Below are 20,898 nucleotides of genomic sequence, written 5' to 3'. Positions count from 1 at the left end.
AGTTTCAGCATTTCCCCTTCTGTGGAAGAGCTTTGTTTCTATATTAAATACCTTTCAAAGTATTTAAACGTCTGTATCATACCTCCTCTGTTCCTTCTTTCCTCTAGGCTATATATGTTCAGGTCTTCCAGTCTCTTCTCATATATATGTTATGGCGCAGGCTCCATATCATTTTTGTCGCCTTCCTCTGGACCGCTTCTTCTCTTTTTATATCCTTAGCAAGATACGGCCTCCAAAACTGAACACAATACTCCAGGTGGGGCCTCACTAATGACTTGTACAGGGGCATCAGCGCCTCTTCTTCTGCTGGTTACTCCTCTCTCGATGCAACCTAGTATCCTTTTGGCTACAGCCACCGCTTTGTCACACTGTTTTTTCACTTTAAGCTCCTAGGACACCATCACCCCAAGGTCCCACTCCCCGTCTGTACCTATCAGCCTCTCACCTCCTAGAACATACAGTTCCCTTGGATTTTTACTCCCCAAATGCATCACTTTGTACTTTTTTGCATTAAATTTTAATTGCCAAACATTAGACCATTCTTTAACTTTTGCAGATCCCTTTTCACGTTTTCCACTCCCTCCAGGATGTCCACTCTGTTACAATTTTTAGTATAATCCGCAAAACGCAAACCTTATCTTTTAATCCTTCAGCAATGTCACTCAGAAATATACTGAACAGAATCAGCCCCAGCACCGATCCCGAGGCACTCCGCTACTCACCTTTCCTTCCTTCGAGTGAATTCCACCGACCACCAACCTCTGGCATCTGTCTGTCAACTAGTTTCTAATCCACTAATGAATCTGGTTGCATCTCTGTTAATGCAGCTTGCATGTGGCACCTATCAACTGCAGGAAAGTTTCAATTGTCCTTGTAAAACAGAGTGAGAAAAATGAACCTCAATATCCCCGAGCATAAAAAAAATGGCAAAAGTACTGCAGCTGGCAGAATTAATCAGTTCCTTTCCTTCTCTAGTCTTCATGGCTTCCCTTTCCTTTCCCCCTGCTGGTTTTCTCAGTTCCTCTCTCTTCCTCCCAATGTCCACTGGAGAATCAGCATTGGTGCATGACCTCATCCCAATATGTAAACCTCTGTTAACAGATTTCCCATCATAAACTAATCTTATATGCTTTGTCTTTTGTGCCACTAATCCCAAACAGACAATGGGATAACAGGATATACAGCATCACTGAAGAATCTGCAGAGAAGGCTTAAGTACAGCAGACTTAAAATTGTACCTCTCAATGATGCTCCTTATGACCTTGGGCAAGTCATTCCACCCTCCGTTATCTCCAATACAACTAGACTGTACAGTTATCACAAAAAGCCTTCACTCCCTTCCAAAATGTTCAGCCTGGATGGAACATACATGGAACAAACACTGTTATAATGTATCAACTATGTTTCTATTAGTGTGAGTAAACGCGTTTTAAATAAAGATATCCATACTTCCGATTCCATAACAGCCAAGTAAAAAATATATTCCAGAAATCCTTAGAAAATTAAATAGAAAAATAAAATTGGAACAGTTGGCTGAATAAGTGTCTATCTCCCATACCAAATGCATACTATGACTCTTCCATGGTCTGGTAAGAACCAAACCCTTTTGATTTAGAACTTAGAATTTATTATTTTTAATCCGCCCTTATCCAGGGCAGAGTACAAATGCCCACACATAAAATCTCAAGTAACACACACCAAACATAATAAATTACAATTACAACATGATAAAAAGATATTCAGCAGGGAGTCCAAACAATCCACATCAGTCCTGTGCTTCAAGGAGAATTATCATAAGCCTCGAGTTGAAAAAGGTCTCAAGCATTTCTTAAAAGCAGTCGTTTCTTGTTTAAGCCATATTGGAAGCCTGTTCTATTCTATAGGTCCCATAGATGGAAGACACACTAGTCCGCATAACTGCCAAGCATACATGTTGAAGTGCAGGAATCACAAGGTTATTGTTGAAATTTCAATGAGCAAGATGGCAAGTACCATGTCACATCATCTATATATATAAAAGGCACCTCCAACGTTCCATTGAAGCCTCAAGCCGGAAACTTGAGGCGCCCGAGATATCCGGTTTGGCCTGCAGGCTGCAGTCACTGTAGCTCCGCCCTCGAGTCAAAACGCGATGATGTTGAGGGCGGGGCGGGGTCTGCAGTCAGTGTACCTACGCCCTCGCATCAACACGCGATGACGCAGAGGGCGGGGCGGCGAAGACACAACGGACAACTTCCACACATTCTCTGACAGCTGCTGGGAGAGCGCACCGAACTTCGCAAACTCACAACCACGTCACTGAGGGACGGCGGGAGGGACGGAGGGAGGATGATGGGGGGGATTATCCTGCTAGCGCCCGTTTCATTTTCCCCCGAAACGGGCATTTCTTACTAGCGTCTTAAATAATAAGCACAATCATGAAAAACAGCTTGATAAACCACAACCAACAATTTGTATAAGATCCTCCAACCCATTGGTAACCATTTCAATTGCTTCAGGTGAAATGATATGTGGTCGGAATGTGAAAGGCCCAATAACAGCCGCACAGCTGAATTCACAGCCACCTGAAGTGCTTAACAACAAGATCCTGGTAGGCCAAGATAAATCACACTACAATAATCTAGACTACTAAATACCATCATCTGCAAAGGGCAAGATGGATTTCAATGTACTTAACATTCTCAATTTTAAAGTACATAGTCCAAATCAAAACTTGCACCTAAGGTCTAAAAATAAATGCAGAATTGAGCACAATCCCTACATTGCCATAAGAGCCACACCGATTGTAACTTTCCACTCAGAAGAGCAGAAAGTGTCTATAGTAAAGTCTTTATTTTCCTAAGAAACAGTTACCCTTCTGTGGACATGCAATTAAAATGTTCCCATATATAGCCAGTCTACACAGCTGAAAAGGAAAGCTTTCTTACAGCTGAACCCAAAGGTCTTGGCTACGGGGCAACTATTTTTCTTGAATTTCCTTGTAAATGCCTTGTTATTTAGGGAACAATAGATTTGTATTTCTAGATCCTACTCATCTTGAAACTCTTATGAATAAAACTGTTTAGAATACTTAAGATTAGGGAATTGTTGTTTAAAGGATTTCTGCAGGAGGGTTTAGCTTAAGATACAGCACAAATAAAACTATTTAACATTTTTTTTCACGCTAAAAATACCTGCATATTTCTCCACAATGTAAGTTTCTGTATTTTTCTTTTATGTTACACATGCCAAAAATTAGTGCATGATAAAAACGCTAGGGCGCCTATAGCACAGCTTAGTAAACAGAGCCCTTAATATGTTTTTAATTTAATATGTTACATTTTTTCAATTAAAAAAAAAAAATACTGCTTCTTCAACATTGCTCTTTATAGAGAGATTATAAACCCTTTTAATCAATAAACACTACAATTAAGCTGCATGGGAGAAGGAATAAAAATAACAGTATAGTAATTGGTTAAGGTAGCACAGAAGCCAGATAAATTAAAATGATAAATACGTTGGTATCACTGTTTCACAACTCAGGTCAATTTATAGACATTATATCTGGTAAATTTTCTTAGACATGAAATATCAACTTATAAAATGTTAAAAGTCAGAAAAACCTAAACTATAACAAAGACCCTGGGGAAGAATAGCAATGCTACCAAATCCAAGTCAACTGGAAAGATCACAAGTATCTCGAAATCTCTGCACTGATTCCAGATAGTCTAATTGAGCCAAGTTCAAAATCCTTATACTACCATCACTTTAGCTCAGCCTCATCCCATATATTCCTTCCTGCTCTGTATTCACAGCTACATGCCCACTTAGTTATGTCAGCACCTGAAGACTATGTAAATAACAAAACAAACTAGGCAAACTAGGAGAAATAATATAAACAAATCAAAAGAATTTTATATATATAGAAAATGTTAACAAGAGCTCAGTTCACACATCAGTCATATAAATAGTGACTAGCTGGGTAGAGAACCATCATTGCACCACTTACGTTCTCACATGTGTAGATGTCATTGTTATCCTGCACTGTATCAATGGCAAACGTTCTACCTATAGCTTACATAGCCATCATGTAAATTACACAGTAAGTAGAGCTAATCAGTACTCAGTCCAAGACCTTCACCCAAATAAACAATATCTTCAACAAACACAGTGTACATTCCCTCAACCCAAGCTGAGTTTCAAATATCTTCATCAGAAGGAAACAAGTTGGAAGCTCCCACAGAATCATACAGACATAGGCTCTAAAGACTACCATGTCACAAGTAGTGTAGAGAGAACAACCCAAGATTAGTACTAACCCTATGGAAATCCTTACTATATGTAAGTCTAGAACCTAAGCTCCTACATGTCAAAGTTACTTAAAACCCAGCTCTTTGAAGCAACTTTCAGTTGCATCACTCATATGGACCCTAACATTACCAACTATGTTAGAAACTGATTGAGTGGAAGGAAATAAAAGATAAGTGATAAAGGTTTCCAGAGCAGAAGAGGAGTGGACCCCTACTTGCATTCTCCGGTATACACCACGGGTGAAGAATGTAATAAAGATTTTGCTGAAATATTGGGATATTTTTTCCCTTCTTGAGGTCTTTAATGACAAGCATCTTTAAATTGCTTAAATGCAGAAATCACAACTGAAAGGAACTTTTATATTGAACGAAGGATGTGAAGGTTGATTCTTGTTCGTTGGAGACGGGTCATAATAAATTATAAACGTGTGATATTAACATGGAATGGACCCACTGGTTTGTGCACTCAGGTACTCAGTACTAACTTAATGTATGACAGATTTAGTGGTGTAAGCTGTTTGTTGCCCATGCCCCAAGCTATATGTGGGACAGACAACTAGGCACATTCGGATGAGTGAACATTGAAATGTCATTAATTGCAAAAGACTGGAAAAACCCATGCTTCAACATTTTGTAGACAATGTCCACTCTGAGCTCTATGAAATGTAGTGTCCTGGACCATGTACCTCCACTTGAGAGGGGGTGATCATAGATTACGTTTACTCGAGCAGGAGCAGGAGTGGATCTTTAAATTAATAGCTGAAGAACCGTTGGGTCTCAATGAATGGATCTGAGTGGCATCATTCTTTTTTTTGTTTGTTTGTTTTTACTTTGTTTCAAATTAAGAACTTTTTTCAATGTTTCAGCTTTCAGTTTTTGTAGGAACTTGCGTGAGACATATTTTTGAATCGGAGGCCCTTTGGGTAATTGGTGCACAGAGTTTGTCCGTTTTAGATGGGCAGGAGTAGACAGCAGTACATCACCCATGACCGCTTCACATGTCGGAAGCAAGTCAGCCATCATGTTTAGTTCTGGTTTAGCATGTTAACTTTACTGCTTTCAATAAGTTTAAGATATACAAGGCTTGTTATATATATTTTTATAGCATGTTGGTCCTGTACATCCCTGATGCAGCTCCATTGCGAAACGCTGGCCACTGTTGGTGGGACCTGTTGAGAATGGGGTATATGTTGATAGCAACTACAGAGTGGACAGTTAGAAAGGGGTTGAATGTAGTTGCAAAAACCTCAGAAAGGCGGTATATCAAGTCTCATTTCCCTTTCCCTTCAATGAAAATGTGGGAACCCTTCCTGGGAACGCTGGCACCTCAAGTGTGGGGAAGGGTTAAGGGTGGAAGGCTGAGGGGTGCATGGGCTTTTGGGGGGAAATTTGCTGTAGAATTATGAAACTGTTATGGTGTTTTTATGAGTCCTTTAGCCCTTTATGATGTCTTGATACTTGTATGAAGCACACTAAGCTTTCTGTATTGATTTAGTAGAAAACGTATTAAAAATATTTAACCATAAAGGAATAAATTCTATATATGGAGCCAAACGGCACCAAAAAAAGCTCTAAACGTTAGGCATGGTTTATAGAATAGCGCTTATACCTGGGACTTGTGCCTAACTTTATAACTTTAGGCATGGCCATTTGCACCAACTGAAACGTGGTACAAATGTAGGTGTCTAAATTGAGCACATATCCCCTGTATTCTGAAACAATGCGTGTAAATGCTAGGAACATCCCCATTCTGTCCATGACCCTCCCATTCCCACGCCCCTTTTTTTCACTTGCATGTAAAGTTTAGGCATGGACCCGCACTTAAATTTACATGCGTAAGTTACTACTGGCACTAATTATCTCATTATTCAATTAAATTGCACACGCAAATTAGGGGGGAAATGGTCAGTGGTCTTCATCATAAAGCATATGGGAACAGACTTAAAAGATCTAAAAGCATATGGGAACAGACTTAAAAGATCTAAATATGTATACTCTGGAGGAAAGGTGAAGTAGATGTCTGGATTCCAAGGAATAAATGCAAAGGAGGTAGGCCTCTTGACAGAGGATCTAGAAGGGTAAAAGATGGCAGACTTGAAAGTAATCTACAGAAATATTTATTTACAAAAAACAGCACACCTGGAAAGACTGTAATCAAGGACAATATATAAATTCAAGAAAGATTCCAAAAGAAGAGGAAGGAATCACAAAACTGAGCAGTTGGGGTGAACTGGCAGACTGTATAGGGTCATATGGTCTCTTCCTGCTGTCATGTTTCTATGGAAATAGGGCCAACCACTAAACGTGTTCATTCTGGTCACTACAACAGCGTTTCCCCAACCAGCATACCTACAGACCTGATCAGGGTCACCACTGCCTAACACTCAGGAGGCGCGGCCTAGTGGTTAGAGCACCGGTCTTGCAATCCAGAGGTGGCCTGTTCATATCCCACTGCTGCTCCTTGTGATCTTTGGCAAGTCACTTAACCATCCATTGCCTCAGGTACAGACAGACTTAGATTGTGAGCCCTCCTAGGACACAGAAATATCCAGTGTACCTGAATGTAACTCACCTTGAGCTACTACTGAAAAAGGTGTGAGCAAAATCTAAATAAATAAATAAGACTAGCACATGGGCTTTGCTTTCAATACTTCACTGCACAAACAAGACACCAGCAAGCGGAACTTAAAACATCCAGGAGCTTCTTTCTGAACACAGTTACACATCTCTCCTTTCTATGTGGGAACTGGCAGGCAACATGCAAGGTCCACATTAACTGGGCTCTTGTGTAGAATACATTACACACAACACCTCCTCCTCCCAGCCTCTTTTGGGGCCTTCAATGCTGCATGGAGGTTAGTCTGCCACACAAACCTTTTGAGAATGGGGCACACCTTGAGCTTGAAAAGGTTGGGCAACACTACAACAGACTTGTCCAATATGTAGCAAACTGCTTGTAGTCACTTTAAATATAGCAGTATGAGGAAAGGACATATGGGTCCATTATCTACTGTGTCTCATTTTAGAATAATATCCTGCTAAGTTGCAATCTATTGTGCCTTTTTTCTATTATCATCCCCAAATGTACAGGATTTAAATGTAAATACAATATAGATCCATATGTATAATAATTAAATTGTTGTTAAAACAGGTTTGGATGTACAGTTCATTAAGCCCCATTAGCTGAAAATTATGAAATAAATGGTGATGAAAAAGGCTAAAGACTACAAACAAGCAAGTTAGGTGGCACTGCTGGTACTTTAAAGTTGAAGCAAATACTACTAGTGATGGAAAAAAGAGAAGAAACCTGTACTAGCCACAACAGTTGTTGCTCTCCCTCTACTTCCTATACTCCAAATCATAAGCTAGGGTACCCAATTGCACTCGGTATACCAAGCTGCTAACCCATACTCAAAAAAGCAGAATCTTAGCAAGCATCCACCATATTTATATATTGGATGAGGAGATGCTAATCTAGCAACCTATGTAAAGGATCTTCATTTTGGGTCTACATAAGTATTAACAACAAACAGTACTCCTCCTGTTCTATATAAAATTAAAAATCTTTATTAGTGAAAACAAACCAGTGCATTAAAAGAATTACCAAATAGTATCCCTGCAACTCACTCACACTGCCATCCACACCAGACTTATACCCTGATCACATATGTAAATCCCACAAAGAACATTGAACATAAACCCTAAATTGCAGTTTCTTCAGTCTCTGTGTATCATCAGAGCACAATCTCAATAAAGAGGCGTACAAGCGCTGCGTACGCCTTGTAGCGCTATAGAAATGTTAAATAGTAGTAGTAGTAGTAGTAAAGATCAGTCAGTGACCCCTAAAAAAACACAAGGGCACACAAAACCCAGTTCTTAATAATTGTAGCAGATATTGAACATTGCTGATCTTTGTATCCAACAAGTTCTGAAGTGAAGAAAGAAAAAAACTCCATTGCAATATAAAGCCACTGTTCTTATCCCTGTGATAAAAAAACCCCACAGAGAAACACTGGGAATTGCAGAGTCACACAAATCTTCTGTGATCCTCCTGCACACAGTCAAACCTTTAAAGGCAGCCAAAGAATGCTTCAGGTAAGTGGGAGGCTTCAAGGGACAAGTAAATTAAACCCACATTGGAGTATACCAACTAAGTTCCCCAATGCGAGACCGCATTTCGTAGCTCTTCCTCAGGGGGAACCACCCCTTATCACCAACGAGACTAACGTCCAGCCAGGGAATCCCAGTCCCACCTCCAAGCTTCCGGACACAGACCCCGAGGAGCAACTCGATAGTGATACAGAGCTTACCAAGAAAGATTTCGCCGCTGGTTTAAAGAGCTGAAATCCGAGCTGATAGCAACCAGAAGGGACATTCAATCGGCAGTAGCAGAGCTGCACGAGGTCAGAGAAATTGGAAATCGGGTGGTTGAGATGGAGGAGAGGGTGGAGACCATCGTGGAAGATATACGCGGTTTGCAAGCAGCTCTTAAAAAGGAGCGCCAGCTAAGGGCTGACATGGAGCCAATGGTTGAAGACTTGGAGAATAGATCAAGACTTGGAGAACAGATCAGGGTGCTGCAACTTGAGCTTTAAGGGAATCCCGGAGGAGGAACAGTTTAAAGACTGTGTTAAAGTGGTGCAGGAACTGTGCGAGTTTATATTAAATCAAGGAGAAAGTTCATCAGGAGAACAGGGACATGGTCATATTGCAATAGATAAGGCCCATTTTATACTGCTTATCCCAGAAATAGTGGATTTTCCCCAAGTCCATTTAATAATGGTCTATGGACTTTTCCTTTAGGAAGCCATCCAAACCCTTTTTAAACTCCGCTAAGCTAACTGCCTTTACCACATTCTCTGGCAACAAATTCCAGAGGCAGGGAGATTCACTGGCCTTGTTAACAACGGATGCGGAGAAGGCCTTCGATAGGGTGGAATGGACATATCTGTGGGAGATTATGCAGTTCATGGGTTTTGGGACGAAATTTGTGGGTTGGTTGCAGTGTATGTATGAGTCCCTGGTGGCTTGAATAAAAGTAAATGGGAGTTATTCAGGTCAATTTAATATCCAGAGGGGGACAAGGCAGGGATGTCCCCTCTCTCCCTTGCTATTTGCTCTTTCTATAGAACCCCTAGATCAGAAAGTCCGTTCATTATCAGATATTAGAGGGGTACATCTTGGGGGGCGAGAACATAAAATTGCATTGTTCGCGGATGACATTTTATTTTACGTAGGAGCCCCATTGTTGACACTGCCCATCATTATTAGGGAGCTTAACAAATTTGGGGGGATATCTGGCTTCAAAGTCAATTATGAAAAATCTGAATTAATGGGGGTAACTATTCAGGATCAGAAGATCAAAAGATTGTTGCACTCTTTTGCATTTAAAAAAGCGGGAACGAGTTTCCGGTACCTAGGTATTCAGATCCCTCGAGACTTGACTCAATTGTACTCATTAAATTATATCCCCCTATTTAGGGAGATCCGCAGCAATTAAAATTAACCTTTTACCCAGGTTGTTATTTCTATTTCAATCCCTACCGTTAATGGTTCCCAGGAGTGAGCTGAAGCGCCTTCAGTCGGAAGTATCGGGATTTGTATGGGGAGGGCGCCCTGTTAGATTATCAAAGAAGGTGATGTGAGGGGTGGTAGAGCAGGGGGGAGGGGGATGCCTAATCTGACCTGGTATTACTGGGCAGCTCAATAAAAATTGATAGCGAAATGGAGTAGGGGGAAGCAGTCTCCGGTAACAATCTTGGAACAGAATTTTGTTCCAGGCCATTCTCTAGATGCTATTCTTTGGGCTTCAGTTTCAGCCAAAACTTAAGTATTTGACGCCTAACCCATTTATTTCACATCTGTTGACACTGTGGAGTACCTTGAAATACAAATTGCGTGGCACTCGAACTCCATCGACCTATGCACAAATTACTCAAGAACCTGGTTTTCTAGCTGGTTGATATGGAGGGGTATTTTCTACCTGGTCCCGTCAAGGCAAAGTTAGATTTTGAGACTTACTTGATGTAGGAGAGATTAGGATCTTTGGGGAATTACAGGAGACCCATACACTACCTGCCTCGGACGTCTTTGCCTACCTGCAGGTTAAACACTTCATTTGTAGGCAGGGATGGCTAAAGACTGACCCGGAAGAGACAGAACATCTGGAGAATCTGTAGGGTTCTACAGAAAAGATGGGTAAGGCTATATCTCTATTGTATCGCCACATCAGGGGGTATGACTTTGCTAAATTATCCTATATGTTTGCAGGGGGAAAGGATTTGGAGTGTGAGTTAAGTATGGCTGAGTGGAAAGCAGTATGCCTGGAGGTGAAAAAAGCTTCTATATGTGTGCTAATAAAAGAAAATGCGTTTAAAGTATTAAGTAGGTGGTATTATACACCCGATCGGGTAAAGCTCATGTATCCTGGGTCCACTGATCAATGTTGGAGATGTCAAAGATGCACCGGTACCTTTTTCCATGTGTGGTGGACGTGTGCCTCTTTGCAGAATTTTTGGCTAGAAGTAACTCGAAACCTTACTACAATTCTTGATTATGCGTTCCCTTGTGAACCCAAGTGGTGCTTACTGGGTTGGGGTAACAGGAGAGGATTAAAGTGGCAACGCCACATGAAGCACCTCTGCCTAGCGGCAGCAAAGTCAACTATCACCTCTCATTGGAAGCAGAGCACTGGACCTACCATACACAGTTGGTTAACAAAGGTAAAAGTAGTGGCCGAATTAGAGAAATTGACAGACCGCCGGGTTGGGCATTTTGACCCAGAGGCAGCAGAATGGACACATTTGGACCGACTATTGGGAGCAGCTTGAATATTATCTTGGAGGGTACAAGGGGGCTGGGAGACTCAGGAGGGAGGGGATCATGGTGGGGATGGGAACTGGGATGGAGGGGGGGGAACAGTTAGCAAGTTAAGTACATAAATAATGCCACACTGGGAAAAGAGCAAGGGTCCATCGAGCCCAGCATCCTGTCCACGACAGCGGCCAATCCAGGCCAAGGGCACCTGGCAAGCTTCCCAAATGTACAAACATTCTATATATGTTCTTATTCCCGGAATTGTGGATTTTTTTCCCAAGTCCATTTAGTAGTGGTTTATGGACTTGTTCTTTAGGAAACAGTCTAATCCCTTTTTAAACTCTGCTAAGCTAACCACCTTCACCACATGATTAGATGGTGATCTCTGTATCAAATAGTTTGTACTCAAGCAACAAACCAGTGGTTGAGAGATGTTACCAATATTGTACTATTCAAATTTTCAATAAAAACTTAAAGTATTAAAAAAATAGGGAAAACATTAAACATTTATACAAAAATTATAATATTTATTTCAAAATAGTTGATTTCAAGTTGATGTATAAACTCAGCCATTTTTTAAGTTTTGAAAAACATACTACACTGGATCAGGCTCCACACAGTTCCACTGTCTGCTCAGCTTCTGGGAGTACAAAGACCCAGAGAAAGATCATTAAACAGTGACAAAGTTGATCTAAGTAAATCCCTGCAGTTTTCCTTTACTGTTTACGAAAGGGTACCACAAATTCCCAAAATTAACAAACACAAATGAATTATTTTGAACATTAAAATATCCAAAAATTTGTGCAGACAATAGATGACATGATGCAATCACTACAATCCATTTAGCTAAAATTTCTGTAAAAACACTGTGCCAGACTTTCAGCACGAGTGGTCAGCCTATTCATTTAAACACCAGCCACAGTGCTTATATTTACATAGATATTATTCACTACCACAATACAAGTCAGTAGAACTGAATATACCCATTTGCTACAGACCAACATCACTAGATAGTTTCAGGTTGCTGGCCTCACCCTGTCCCTCCACCATACGAATAGCGAGCAGCAGTCAGACTGATTTTCATCCTGCCACTATACATATAGGAGTTGAAAATATACAGATAAGAAGTTATATGTTTAATGGATAACCAGTAAATTTCCTTTGAAAACTGACCCAAGTAGTAGTATAAACCAAAACTTAGGTTGTCACGTGCTCACTGGATCCTACATTAAAGTTACTATTTCTTCTAGGAGTTAACATCTTCATCTACTAGGTTCATAATATATATTGAACATGTATAAAGAGCAGCAAAAATAAGCATATTGTTCAGAATTTCACAACACTGATCCCATAATAATCTAAAGTAATAAACAACATTTAGAACACAGAACTGGATTTTTTAGTTCCAACACACATACTACTTCCTGATTTCATTTCAGATTTCAAGATTTTAGAGTTTAAACATCCACATTCTCTCTTGCCTCCCAAGCTGGATCCCACCATACCCTCTCTGCCTTTTCCCCAAAGCTGGAGAATTACTTTCTAGCCCCTCCCCCAAGCTACATCCAACCGAGTTCTCTATTTTCTCCCAACTCGTATGAATTGAACCCCATCACACCTTCCTTCCTTCCTTCTCTCTCCCAAGCTTGAGCACCCATCACTGCTATGTCTGGCACAGCTCCATATGACAGGCTCTAAAACTTAGGCCCTATCGCTCTAGTGCTGGAGGCAGCGGCAGCAGCAAAACATACAACAGGCAGGGAAGGTCAAACCTTTCAGCCTGTATGGAACCACAGTAACAGAAACAGGCATCGAGTATCTGAGGCTCTGCATTGGGTCAAAATGTCCTGGTAATACTAACAATAAAACTGAGAATGATCTGGGTAGCAATCTGCACTGGGCCACACCTCCTCCAGCAAATTACTATGACTTCACACTAGGACACCACTCTTCTTTTTGTCAGGGGTTCTTAACCTTTTTTCCTGCACCCCAAACCCTTGCACCCTTTTCCTAAACCACATGCTTACTAGTGACTAATGACCAGTGTGTTTTTTCTAGTGAAAAAGGTGCTGGCACTGAAATGCCAGGCCACCGTTCAAGGGTGGGGTGATCACTGAGAGACCCACCCCACAATAGCCAGGCCCCCTGCAACCAGTCACAGAATCTGTGACAAGGCAGAATTCGTGTGTAGAACCTGAGCTCTTTCATTAAAACTTGGGGTCCATGGGTCAATTTTAGCAGACAATGGAAAAGATGCCGGTACTCAGTATCCCCAAGTACCCCGTCAAAAAAAGCCCTGCTAATGACAGTCAGCACCTAAGAGTATAACTGCTATCATGTCACTAAAATAACAGTAGGCCACACTTATATTACCAATAACTGTCCTAATACCTGTCTTTATTCTGGCTATAAAGTTTCAACAAATTGCCTCGGACCCTTCTCCAAACCCTGAATGACCTCTTCCCAGAACTCCTGACTTACAGGATCATGACACCAGTTTTTACAAACAGATGACAAACGTGAATCCATGCCAGAGAAAGTGCATCTGAATGATTCACAAATATATTTAAGTTTCCTAAACACTACAACATTATATTTCCAAAAGCACAGAAGTCTTTTGTAGTTATTCATCTATTTTTCATCGTATTTGATCATACAATTCCAGTACAAGAAATTACAATACAAATCTGAAATACCTCCTCTAGATTAGAACAGAACTGCAGTCAAAATGTTTTGAATTGTTGCACAATTCAGGAAGTCACACACACAAAAAAACTGAAGCATATTGTAAACAAAATCCTTAAACTCAAACAAAACATGAAACTGTCAAACACACCCAGAAATTAGTAGTCCATACAACACCCTATTCTTATCATGCGTTTTGAATTCTCAGGCTCTTTCAAATATGGGAGTACTACTCCTTAATGAAGAATACACTGTTCTCAGAGGCCCTTAAATGGCATTAAGGCTCCAGTTTAGTTACATTACATTTAACCAAGTCACATCTTCCATCCTGCAGCCAAAATAATGGAAAGTAAGGAAAGGGATGGGACTTGATACATCTCCTTTCTGTGGTTACAATCAAAGCGGTTTACATATCATATACAGGTACTTAGTTTCAGGGCGTAGCCATGCAACAGATTTTGGGTGGGCCTAGGCAAGAAGTGGGTGGACACCAAGTGTTCTTCCCCCCCCCCTCCACAACCACCACCCAAAAAATAACTCAGCTGCTGGAAAAATGCTTCTTTCCACCTTGGCAGTCTGCAGCAGCACGCGCAGATGCTGATATTGTGGAGAGTAGCGTTTTCATTACCATCAGGATTAAGTCTTCAGCTGGCCGAGCTTGGGATCCTACCAGCTACCATTAAACGTGTGCTACTGTTGGGTGGGCCTGAGCCCTGAATCAGGCCCACCTGTGGCTACGCCACTGGTTTGTATCTGGGGAAATGGAGGGTTAAGTGACTTGCCCAAATTCACAAGGAGCTGCAATGGAAATCAAAGTCAGTTTCCCTGGTTTTCAGGCCACTGCACTAACCATTAGGGGGCTACTCCATTAGATAATTAAGACAGAATTACCCACGACTGGCCTAACCTAGCAGACTAGGCGGTCGCCTAGAACAGCAGTAGAGCATGACACAGAGACCCATGGTAACCACAGGGTCGGGGACAGAGCGGGGATGGGAACAAACTTTGTCCCAGTGTCATTTTCTACTTTGAAGGCTGTTAATGAATGACTAAATTTTGATTTTTTAGGAAAAATAAGCAAACATGCTGGCCACAACTAGCAAAATTTGCATGGGGGGGATCCTGTACATTCCTGCTACCAGCACATTTTCTAAGAAAACATCTTCTATTGCAGGAAGGACTGTGGAAGACAGGAGAGCTGAACTGAATCCAGAGTTTGTTGATGACTTATTTATCCACAGATTAAAAATCATAGCAGTGCTTAATAGGGCATATTTCTCCCCTGGTAGAGCATACAGAACGGGTTGTGTTTTGTACCCCAGACATTTTAACAGGGTGGATTGGGATTCCTTGGGGTAGCCGAAGTCAGCTTTTTGGAGTTGGAAGGGTAGGAGGGTGGTGGCAGGGGTGTTATTATAGTTCATTATTATTATTGTTTTTTATTTGTGATTTATAAACAACAGTTGCACAGCATATTTTTCCTTTTTATACTTTTATACAAAAAAAAAAAAAAAAAAAGATTTAAATATAAAATCATAAGTGTTTGAGGCTTCTGCAGATAAGAACTGTGCCCACAGGAATGGGATGGGGACACAGAAAGGGCCTGAGGGGACAGAATGGGGATGGAGACTGAGCCCAAGGGGGTGGGGAGGGAGACAGAGCCCACAGGGCCAAACTTTGTCCCCATGTCATTCTCTAAACAGCAGATTTTGGGGGCCAGCAAAGAGCAGCAGAGGCAAAGCACAAGTCCTGAAAGTCCGACAATTCAAAGAACTATCCTGCATACTTATACCTACAAGAAGAATGGGTACTTTTCAAGGAATCCATTTACCTTGTAAACAGCTTGTAAATTTAATATTTAAAAGTATGACGTCCAATTTTTTTATTGGATTGTTTTGGGAGGAATGGCGTTGAGATGATCATAATCAAGGGTAACAAAAGGGTTGTGGCTGGCGAGCCAAACAAACCAATCTCTGGCCCTGCCCCCAAGCTCTCTAGTTGCTGATTCTGTGTTGGGCAAATGCCATGACCCCAGTGGCTCAACCAGCTGTCAGCTGTCTCTGCAGGTTAACAGAGATGGGGCAAGGCTTAATGATTACCTAAGGTGCCTAATATGCTTGTACCAGCTACATTTATCAATATTTATCAATGCTGCTGAGCTCTGTAATCCAAAGAAACCAAGTCACAAGCAATCGGCTGTCCTCACACTCCTATACACACACAATCCGGATCGAGGGACAGGTCTCCCCTCCCCACGATCTGACATCTCTGCGTATTCCACTCTCTTCCTTGTCCGCGATCCAGCATCTCCCATCCCCTAAGTCAAGCTCATACCTGAGGTCGCCAAATAACGATCCCACAGCTTTCCTTCTCCAGTGACCCGTCCCCTATGACACAACTTCTGTCTCTGAGGCATCCCGCCTTGCCGGAAACAGGAAGGTGTGTCAAAAGAGATCGGGATTTGAGGAAATCCGGCGAGGATGGAAGTCGGTACCGCCTCCACCTCCTCCCAGTCCCTTCAATAATTCAGCGCAGCCGCCCGGTCTGCTGCAGCGAACAAGAGACACAAGGAGGTTAGATTGAGCACAGGAGACGGCATTACGTCACAAAGCTGAAGCCGTCCCCCCCCCCCCCCCCCCCCCCGCTTCCTCCGCGCAGCCACCATCTTGGGTGACCCAAAACAAAACAAATATACTTATCACCTGCTGCGTCCACGTTGTTGTTGTTTATTGTTGGTAGCATTTTTATTTATCTCATCACTTATATTTTCCAAACATGCCGGCTTGTGCAGATTACGGATGTAATCAGAGGAAGTATCGATTGCATTGGTTAGAGTAGCAATTAATTCTAAATCGTAATCATTGTGTCATTTGGAAGGGCTAGTTAAGGGGACTCCCTAGAACCCAGGCAGGCGTTGTATTAGTGCACAGATTTTTTTTTTCGCTTAGGACCACCAAAACAGATATGTTATGAGAAACGGCTGCTCAACATTCCGAGTTTTTATTTATAAAACAAAAGGTTTTTTTTTACATTAATTAGATTGAAACCTGGTAGCATTTAACATCTTTTTTTCTTCCTGTGCTTATATCTAAAGATGGTATGTAGGAACTTGTTCCTTTTGTTTTGTGGAATGCAGGGGTATGTTATAAAAAGGCATTGATTCTTTTTTATTACTACAGTTTGAAGCAGAGGTATTGAATAATGAGTGAAAAGCTTCCTTCATACAGAATTTCCATCCAGTTAGTGTAAATGTGCCAACATTGCGCAGTTATGTTGTGTATATTTATTTCTTCTTAAAGTCTGGTTGTAAAAGGCATTTGTTAAAATCTTTGTCTCTTGGCTGTGTGTTTGTATATAGATGAGTGTGATTTTATTATTCAGGCAAACAATACACTACCAAAATACAGTAGCAAGCAGCACACTACGGTATTAACCACCAAGTTCCAGTGTTGCCATATAAAAAAAAAAATTCCCACCCAAAACAGCCCAAAAACCGCACACACCCCACCCCCGACGTCATCACCCCCGCCGTCATCAGCCCTGCTCCCGCTGTCATCGCCCCCGCCCAATACGTCACCAAACCCCGCCTCTGTCACCGTTAGCCCCACCCCCCACCGGCCGAAAAACCGCCCAAAACCCGCGCAAAAAAAAAAACAAGCCCAAAAAACCGCAACCCGCTGCGGGCAAAAGTTTCCCGCGGCGGGTTGCGGAAAACCGCCCATCTGGCAACCCTGCCAAGTTCATGCAATGTTAATTATGTTCAGTGAAAAATATATCTGTTTGCTGTCTGCTAAGTGAATATTCCATCGCTGTTTCATTATTGATACCACATCCTATATAATAAAATTCACCCTCAGCGTTCTGAGGACAGTGACGTCACTGTCACTTCCTTCCAGAACGGTTCGTAAGACCATGGTGGTGAAGCCACCGAAATCGCCCAGGCTAGGGGCCCCGCCCTCGCGTCAAACATCATGACGTCGAGGGCGGAGCAATGGCGTTCGGTGCGTCCAAGAGGCAGGTGCGGAATGCGGAGCAATGCCGTCAGAACAACGAAGGGGTCCATAGGTAGGTAGGTAGGTAGGGAGGGAGAAGGGGCGGGTTGGGGAGGAAAACCTTGCTAGCGCCAGTTTCATTTGCTCCTGAAACGGGCCTGTTTTCCTAGTATTACATATTTTGGGCATTTGCTTTAAACTTTGTTTTAAATTGTTTATACAGACCTTACATGCTCCAAATACGGATTCTCCTGAATTCTTCCACACAATTGCTGATTCGATTGTAAATGAAGGCAATACCCCCTGTATTGTGGGTGGCGATTTCAGTCTGATTCAAAACCCTGACATTTTGACAGGAAATCTAAATGTCCATTTAAAAACACCTGGCTGCCTTCAAATCCGGGCTAAAGGCCTACCTGTTTGATGCTGCTTTCGACTCCTGACTTGTCACTTTTATCGTATCCTTGTGTCCTTCTGTCTGTCCTTCCCTTATCCTTATTGATCCTGTCTGTTTGTCCTGATTTAGATTGTAAGCTCTTTTGAGCAGGGATTGTCTTTCTTCATGTTCAATTGTAAAGCGCTGCGTACGACTGGTAGCGCTATAGAAGTGATTTATAGTAGTAGTAGCTAGGCAAGCATTACAATACCTAAAGCATCATTTGACTGGGATATATCAGGACGTTTTCTGATCGTAATTGCTACACCATATTTTTTTTTTACCATCCGCAGGGGGGAAGAAATCAGAGGGCAGGACCAAGCAGTCTTGAATTTAATGGACTTATTAGCTTTTAGATTAGTTTCTTGAAACAATATGAAATCTGGAGATAGTTTGGACATGTGTGAAAGTGATATAAAGGTTACAGCAATAGTGAAAGATAGATTATATATTTTGTAATGTCTTATGAGCTTGCAGAGCCTTTAGACACAAAGACTAAATTATGTATAATAATGAAGAGCTAACACTGGTATTCAAGTGCAACTTAACATTATGCAAACTGACAATGCACAAGGTACAAACCATGAGATATAGAGACCTGTGGGCCGCAGCTATTGACACTGCCCTCTTGTGTATATTATGAAATATGGAAAACAAAATCAAAGCTATCTTCAAGCACATAGCAACAAAGACAAGGCATATATTTAAATATTTATTTAGCTATTACGATTTATTTACCCCCTTTTTTAAGGAATTCACTCAAGGCAGTGTACAATAAGAATAGATCAAGCATGAGCAATAGGCGATTACAGCAGTAAAAATATTCAGATAACAATAGTATACTATTTACAATGTCAACACAATACGTAATAGAACGTTATAATTGATAGTGAAGGATAAAGCATAGATGGAACAAATAGATAGGTCAGAGAGTAAGAAGAGTATAACAGATTAGGATTAAACATTTATAACATAATGATAGCATTCACATGCATCAGAACATGTGAGTTAAAGAGCATTGGGTTAAAACTGTTACAAGTAGGTATAAATAAGTTCAGGTGTCATCAATGGTACTAGGTGACAATTCCTCTATAACGCCTCTGTATTGCTCCAATGTGCAACCTCACCCTGAGTATTGCATTCAGTTCTGGTCACCATATCTCAAAAAAAGATATAGAGAAATTAGAAAAGGTTCAAAGAAGAGCAACCAAAATGATAAAGGGGATGGAACTCCTCTCATATCAGAAAGGCTAAAGAAGTTAGGATTCTTCTGCTTGGAAAAGAGTTGGATGAGTGGAGATATGATTGAGGTCTACAAAATCCCAAGTGATGTAGAACAAGTAGAAGTAAATTGATTTTTTTTTTTACTCGTTCTGACAGTACAAAGTATAGGGGACACTCAAGGAAGTTACATGGAAATACTTTTAAAACAAATAGGAGGAAATATTTTTTCACTCAACAAATAGTTAAGCTCTGGAACTTTTTGCCAGAGGATGTGGTAAAAGCGGTTAGTGTATCTGGGTTTTAAAAAAGTTTGGACAAGTTCCTGGAGGAAAAGTAGTCCATAGTCTGCTATTGAGACAGACATGGGAAGCAACTGCTTGCCCTGGGATTGGTAGCATGAAATGTTGCCACATTTTGGGTTTCTACTACTACTACTTATCATTTCTATAGCGCTAATAGACGTACGCAGCGCTGTTCACTTGAACATGAAGAGACAGTCCCTGCTCAACAGAGCTTACAATCTAATTAGGACAGACAAACAGGACAAACTAGAGATAAGGGAATATTAAAGTAAGGATAACAAAATAAGGGTTCTGAACAAGTGAATAAGGGTTAGGAGTTAAAAGCAGCATCAAAAAGGTGGGCTTTTAGCTTAGATTTGAAGACAGACAGAGATGGAGCTTGACGTACCGGCTCAAGAAGTCTATTCCAGGCATATGGTGCAGCAAGATAAAAGGAACAGAGTCTGGAGTTAGCTGTGGAGGAGAAGGGTGCAGATAAGAGAGATTTACCCAGTGAATGGAGTTCCCAGGGAGGAGTGTAAGGAGAAATGAGAGTGGAGAGATACTGAGGAGCTGCAGAGTGAATGCACTTATAAGTCAATAAGAGGAGTTTGAACTGTATGTGGAAACGGATAGGGAGCCAGTGAAGTGACTTGAGGAGAGGGCTAATATGAGCATAGCAACATTGATGTAATATTAGTCGTGCAGCAGAATTTTGAACAGATTGGACAGAGATGGCTAAGTGGGAGACCTGTGAGAAGCAAGTTGCAATAGTCTAAGCGAGAGGTGATAATAGTGTGGATGAGGGTTCTCGTAGTGTGTCAGAAAGGAAAGAGCGAATTTTGGTGATATTATAGAGAAAGAAACAACAGGTTTTAGCAGTCTGTTGAATATGTGCAGAGAAGGAGAGGGAGGAAGGCGTCGAAGATGACCCCAAGGTTACGAGCTGATGAGACAGGAAGGATGAGAGTGTTATCCACAGAAATAGAGAATGGGGGAAGAGGAGAGGTTGGTTTAGGTGGAAAGATAAGAAGCTCAGTCTTGGTCATGTTTAGTTTCAGATGGCGGTGAGACATCTAGGCAGCAATGTCAGACAGGCAGGCTGATACTTTGGCCTGGATTCCTGCTGAGATTTCTGGTGTGGAGAGGTAGATCTGGGAGTCGTCAGCATAAAG

The 20,898-nt window shown here is 41.4% G+C and overlaps 1 protein-coding gene across 3 annotated transcripts in view; it reads right to left on the bottom strand.

Moving 5' to 3' along the window:
• ITSN2 (intersectin 2) overlaps window positions 1-16,234 on the bottom strand; it is a 353,877-nt gene extending 337,643 nt beyond the window's left edge. For all 3 annotated transcript variants that reach the window (XM_030198794.1, XM_030198795.1, XM_030198796.1), the window contains exon 1: window positions 16,125-16,234. The gene's annotated coding sequence lies outside the window, so the exon portion shown is untranslated. The remainder of the gene's footprint in view (window positions 1-16,124) is intronic.
• Between the last annotated feature and the right edge of the window lie 4,664 nt (window positions 16,235-20,898).

Source organism: Microcaecilia unicolor, chromosome 3, assembly GCF_901765095.1.
Source record: "Microcaecilia unicolor chromosome 3, aMicUni1.1, whole genome shotgun sequence".
NCBI lineage: Eukaryota > Metazoa > Chordata > Amphibia > Gymnophiona > Siphonopidae > Microcaecilia > Microcaecilia unicolor.
Note: the sequence above shows the minus strand (reverse complement) of the source record. Positions and strands in the feature narration are given on the sequence as shown.